Source organism: Sturnira hondurensis, unplaced genomic scaffold (assembly GCF_014824575.4).
Source record: "Sturnira hondurensis isolate 20B ecotype Veracruz unplaced genomic scaffold, ASM1482457v3 Scaffold0021143, whole genome shotgun sequence".
NCBI lineage: Eukaryota > Metazoa > Chordata > Mammalia > Chiroptera > Phyllostomidae > Sturnira > Sturnira hondurensis.
This window is the reverse complement of record NW_028093774.1, coordinates 27,323,046-27,329,058: the sequence shown is the minus strand read 5'-3', so window position 1 is coordinate 27,329,058 and position 6,013 is coordinate 27,323,046. Positions and strand designations below refer to the sequence as shown.

The following is a 6,013-nucleotide window of genomic DNA, read 5'->3' as shown; positions in this document are numbered from 1 at the left end:
TGTCTTGATTACGACTATCATTCCCCAAACCCCCAAATGTCAGCTGCCGCATCCCTCTACCAGGCAAGACATTCCTGAGCCAGAATCAGAACCCAGCTCCATTGTGAATAAAGTGGGACCTTATCTGAAGGCCTGTCCCCTGTGCTCTTCCCACTAGTGCAGCTCCCACTGCCCATGTCTTGAAACCGTGGCAACCAATGTTCTTTCCCCCAGATGCCAGAGAGACAGGGCTGAGGAGGCTGCACCCCTTGTCCTTGGCTAGCACACTCAGTGGTGTTTGGATCATCCTACTAATTGGGTTGGGTACTAATTTTTCCCCTTGATTTTCTTGCCTTTACAGGAAAGTGGTTTAGAGTAGAGAGACATGGTGCCCTAGTGAGAGGTTGGTTGGGACATGGAGAGTCCTCCCTCCAGCAAGGATGCAACTGCACTCAGGCTCAGGGCCAAGCTTTGGTGGAAGAGACGATCTGGAACAGGCCTGGGAAACAGTCAGGTGGAGAGGAGGTATGTCCTTGGGTTTTGTTTATTTTGTTAAATCGACTTTGCTCATTTGTTTTCTCATGTTTTTAACAAACCTGTCAGCCAGAGTGTATGCCAGGAGGCCATTAGACTCAGTCTTCACAAGCGGTGGTTGGCATCGTGGGTCAGAGCAAAGTGACCTTCCAAATTCCCTGCATGCGAGGAGGAGGCAGAACAGAAGCATCACTCGCATCCCTATTCCAGGCTCTAGACTTGGTATCTTTGAAGCCAAGCCTTGGTCAACTTAACCAATAGCCACTGTCTGTTAGTTGTGTAGAGACAGTCCTGATACGCAGCATTGGGGAGCTGCTAGCCAGCATTAACAGGGACTTGGGGTGAAGCAACATCTCTGTTGGCATACTGTATTTGGCCAAGGGCACACGGAGGGATAGTGACTGTGGGTGATGTATATGTTCCTTTTGTGTATTTGAGGTCTTTGTGTATATGCTTGATGACCACCTGCTGCAAATGATGTCATCTTCAAGGATGTGTTGGCCAAGTAAATCAACCCTTTTGTCCAGAAATGTGTGAGTTTGTGAGGTTTGACTAAATGTGTGAGACAGTGAGGCCTGGCCATAGAGAAGAAGCTGAGCTGACAGCAAAAGGGTCATTTCCTGATGTGTCCAATTTTGCTATGGAGTCAGCTACCTTATGCAATCAAGCTGATGCCCCCGTGGTACAAAGCTAGCTGAGTCTTCAGTAGGAATTGGACCTTGTTTCTCTGTCCTGTGTTCATTCATCTTTAACTTCAAGCTGACTGGTTGTTTTATTCCTTGACATCCCTAGGAGTTTATAACCAGATTATAAAAATCTAAATAAGCACACACTTGGAAAATGGAAAAATGGAAAGTCCAAGATTCAGATCTCAGGCAATGGCCAGGTTTCAGACTACCACAGATCAAAAGCAGACTCCTCTGCCACTTCACGGGACCAGCTCTGCTTGGAGGCATGTGATTTGCCCTGCTGTGCTTCTTGGGTGAGCAACCGTACTTGACCTTTTCTTGCATAGGAGCAACTTTTGACCTCAACCTTGTGACTCTTGGAAGTGCTAACAATTTAGAAAGGGTTATCTCTTTAACTCACTATCTGAATGTGAAAGGAAATCCTAGTCACAAGATTTTAAAAAGCATAGCCAAGGCAAAAATACATCAAAGTATGAATAAGTCACAGGGTCTGCAGTAAGTGTAGGAAGAGGGGGTTTTACAGGAAGGTGTAAGTCCCAGACTATCTTAACTGTTCTTTTCATGCTGCACCATGGAATTCAGGACTGAATCATGTCAATATCTCCAAGGCCAAGTTAGGCCATCGGGTCATGCGATGTCTATTGGGTGTTTGCTTTATGAAAAGCACAGGATTAAGAGCTCAGCAGGGAAAGAGAAAGGAATCTGAAGACCTGGTTTATATGCACAGAGTTTGCAATTTCATTGGGAAATATCCTGCAGGTCAGAAATTTGAAGGGAGTTTCCTGAAACCATAAACTACAAAGTACCAGTAGCATAAAGGGTACCAGGAAAGGGAGGAAATGAGACAATGAAAAATTCATCTACCTTGTCTGAGACACTTCATAAACACATTCAGAGTTAAGATATATCCAGTGAAGTCCTGGATCTAGCTACATGGGTGTAAATATCACATGAGGGTCTCTGATCTGCTTAACTGCTCAGATACCAATGATGGTTGGGTTAATGTTTCAGTTAACATCTTTTGGAGACTTTCACCAATGAGACTGTTAACCAAGCGCTTAATATTAATCACTAACTTATTTTCTCTTTGAAGTTTTATGATGTGAGATTTATTCCTTGCCTTGCTGTGATTGGATGGTATTATTACACACCCATAAATTGTCATCACCCTTTCTCCAAGAATGGGTGTGAGGTTAGTTCTTGCTGGGTGTAAGGGCAACCATGTAACTGGACATGTGTGTGTGGAGAGAGAATATCTGTCTATGGGAAAGTTTATACGAGTATATTTGAAAGCTTACGTGCATTCTCAGTATGTGACAGTACAACTTACCCCAATGAAATGTGAATGTTTTGGTTTTAACACTAACTTTTATGTGACTATTTATTTTCTCCTATGTTGTTGGCTGGTGATTCAAGGTTAACTAGCACCTCATGGGCATGGGCCTATTGATTCTGGCCAAGAATCCAGGTTCCCAGGAGGTTCCGTTTATTTAACCAAAGTGAATAACGCCCTTTGCCTCTGATTTTTAAAAGCACCCTTTCATTAAAACAGCCAATCACATGCATTTTCTAAAACTTTATTGATGACTTTTAAAGATGGTTGAACTTTAGAGCAGTAGTTAAGGAAGCAATCAAGAACCTCTGGATTACATGTCGGACCTGTTTAACAAATCTTGGTATACTGGTAGGGGATACCCTGTGAAACCTGAACGACAACTAAAAGCATGCATATACCCTACAGTGGGAATATGGCATTTGTTATCCAGAGGAGAGAGAAAGGCCAAAATGAGAATTAACAGAGTTTTAGATTGGTTCTTAGGTAAAGATTCATATAAAGATATTGAGGACAATAAAACTTGGATGTATATAACTGTAAGGTTTTTTAAATAAGAAAGGTGCAAAGATTTCTGTACAGTCCCTCCCCTAGAAAAAAAGAGTTCCTTAAGATTAAGTTGGGGAAAGCATGATGTACTATTCCAATTTGGTGTGGAATGCCTTTTGTACGGGGCTGGCAGCAACTCTCTTCATCAAGGTGCTGTATAATACTACGTATGAACTTGTCTAAGACAGTTAAGAAACCAGAGTCTGCAGCGTGGCTCTCACTCAGCTTGCTGCCAGCTCAGTGGGGACCAACAATGTGATAGGCCTGCTGAGTTCATGTAACTTAAATGGTGTTGCAAGAAGCCTAGAGACTAGAAGAGAGAGAAGATAATCCATTCTTCTAAACAGATTAGTTCTGGAATGAGCTTTTTCTAGAAATGCAATTAGGATGCCAATGATGTTCCAACTTTGAAAAATAATGCCTAAACACTTATGCATATTTTGTCCATGCCCTGGAGTTCTCAAAGTGGCTACATATATGTCACTGAGTCTCAGAGTCAATCTATGACTTAACATTATCCCCATACTGTAGATGAAGACAACTGAGGCCCAGAGAGTAATAGGCTAGCCAGAAGGTGGAGATTCCAGAACTTAGCTATAAGCTACCTGGCTCCAGGGCTGGTATTTTTCCTGTTATTCCATGAACTAAACTGCAACAAGCCCAGAGGCAGGGTCTGGAGGAAGAATTCTGGATGCCATATTCCAGAAGGAGCTTTCGAAGAAACTGGGATACTCAGCCTGAAAGACAGATGCTTTCAGAGGGCCTGTGATAGCTGTTATCATATTTGAAACTGTCCTATGGAGGAGGGAAGCAACTTCTTTATAGCTCCAGAGGGCAGAGGTAGGATTAATTAATTGATTGAAATTATGGGTAAAGCCAGAGGGTGATGGCAAAAGTGTGTCTGAAGGAATAACAAGTGTTAAGCTGAAAACCTATGTCCATATAGGTCAACAAAGCAATGACTTCAGAGCAGCAGAGAGCCAGTCTGGTCACCTAAGCAGATGGGGGGGAAGGTCATCAGCATGGAGGTCTGCAGCTGTTTTTTTGCCTGCTTTTGTGGGCAGGCTGAATCGGTCTAAAACACCACTCCTGCTCCGTATTCATTCTGCTCCCAGTGGGGCCCATTCCTGGAGCAGAATTCTGCTCCCATTCCCAGGAATGGGCCCCACTGGGGGCCCCATTATCCCAACTTGCTGGCAGTTGGGGTTTATGAGGATACTTCATTGGCAGTTTTGTGGTGAGTGCTGCCCAGGGCCAAGTTTGTTGACTTTAGTACTTAATCTACACATGTTTTCATGTGAAGATTCAAGAAGACCCCTATACAGTCACACCGCTGCCATCTTGCCAGGATTTTTGGACCTGCTACTGTTACTTCAAGCTTCTCTTTCTGTGGCTCTTTGGCCAGGTGTCTGCTAATTTAATTATTCCATTTTTTTCTCTTAGAAACTACCATCAACATATAATAAAATATAACACTTCTGTGAAAGAGCTAGGCAGTATCAAATGAGTTAGGCTCTGCTAGAACTTAAAGAAGAAACTCAAGACTTAAAAACAGATATAGAGGATTTTTTTCACAGTGAGTTATGGCCCTGGGCTGGGAAAGATGGGCCGTATATCCACATTTCGACTTCTTTGCTCCAGCAGAGAACAATTCTGACGATGGGAAGTCTGACTCAGTACTCTGTCCGTTTTGCCTGACTAAAGTCACATCATTGATTGATGCCAAATCTTGCTCAATTAAACGTTCATTTTTCTTTTGGCTGTTGGCAAACGCAACATTGATTACAGGTTATTAGCATCCAACCCCTCAGATTTTGAACGTTCTGGGAGTGTCTGCCTGCATACCAACTATAGCAGCAGCAACAAGGCTTCCAACCACCTTTCTATTTGGGGCCCAAGGACACCTGCATTGGTGTCTGACTTCAGGGAGGCTGTCTGCTCGCTCCATCGGCCCTTCCTAGGGAGATTAAAAGGGAAAAAGGATCTTTGCCAATCTCTATCTCATTCCCAGTCCCGACCCCCACCCCCAAGCCAAGAAAAGCAGGGGTATCTTGTGGTAGCATTTAGGTAGTTTATACTGGACTATTTTTGTTCATTCAGTCATCTGTTTGTTTGGTTGTTTATTCATTCAATAAATATTTTTGAGAACTGGCTCGTGGGGCAGATGAAACAACGGCAGAGACCACAGAAGCTGAGACTGAGCCTCCCAAGCTGGGTGTGAATGCAGGCCTTCGTAAGCAGGATGTGGAAACTGAGCCAACGGCTGCAGTCGCACCTTCCCGGCAGGCCCTTCCTCTGAGGTTTTCTGTGGAGACTGAAGACTGCAGCCTGGGCCTGCCAAAGGACTTTGAGTTCTCACTCCCCATCCTCCACTCTGGATAGCCCCCCAGCCCCTCAACCTGCTCAGGCCTTGAGCCATGCCTCTGTGGATAGCAAGACTTCCCAAGAATGAGAAGTAGCCGCTCTTGCCTGCAAGGTCTGTGGCCTCTGCGAGGAGCCCTCCGGCAGGATGGAGTCAGTGTCAGAATAGCCTGTGGATGTTCCTCTGTGTTCTTGCCTCCACCGCTGACCAGACCCACAGGTCTCCACCACTACTCAGTGCATCTGTGTCCTAGGGCAGCTGGAAGAGATCACCCCAAATTCAGTGACTGATGGGAACACGTATTTATTATCCCACAGTTCTGAAGGTCAGAACTGGGTCCCTCCTGGAGGCCCAGGGAGAGAATGTGTTTCCTTGCACTTTCCAGCGTCTGGAGACCTCGTGTGTTTCTTGTTTCCTGGACCCCTTTCTCCACGGTCAAAACCAACAGTGTAGCATTTGCAAAACGCCCAGCAGCAGAACTTGAAATATCTCATGTGAAAGGTGGAAGATGAAACTTCTCAGACGCCTTTGTGGCCTGTGTCAATTAAAAAGCATCATCACTCTAGG

At 44.6% G+C, this 6,013-nt stretch overlaps 1 long non-coding RNA gene across 1 annotated transcript; it reads left to right on the top strand.

Annotated features, from left to right (window-relative positions):
• The first annotated feature begins 363 nt into the window (after window positions 1-363).
• LOC118976805 (uncharacterized) lies at window positions 364-4,211 on the top strand. The gene is made up of 3 exons (XR_005064349.1): window positions 364-504; window positions 2,619-2,701; window positions 4,031-4,211. It is a non-coding gene; the product is annotated as an uncharacterized LOC118976805 (long non-coding RNA).
• The last annotated feature ends 1,802 nt before the right edge of the window (window positions 4,212-6,013 follow it).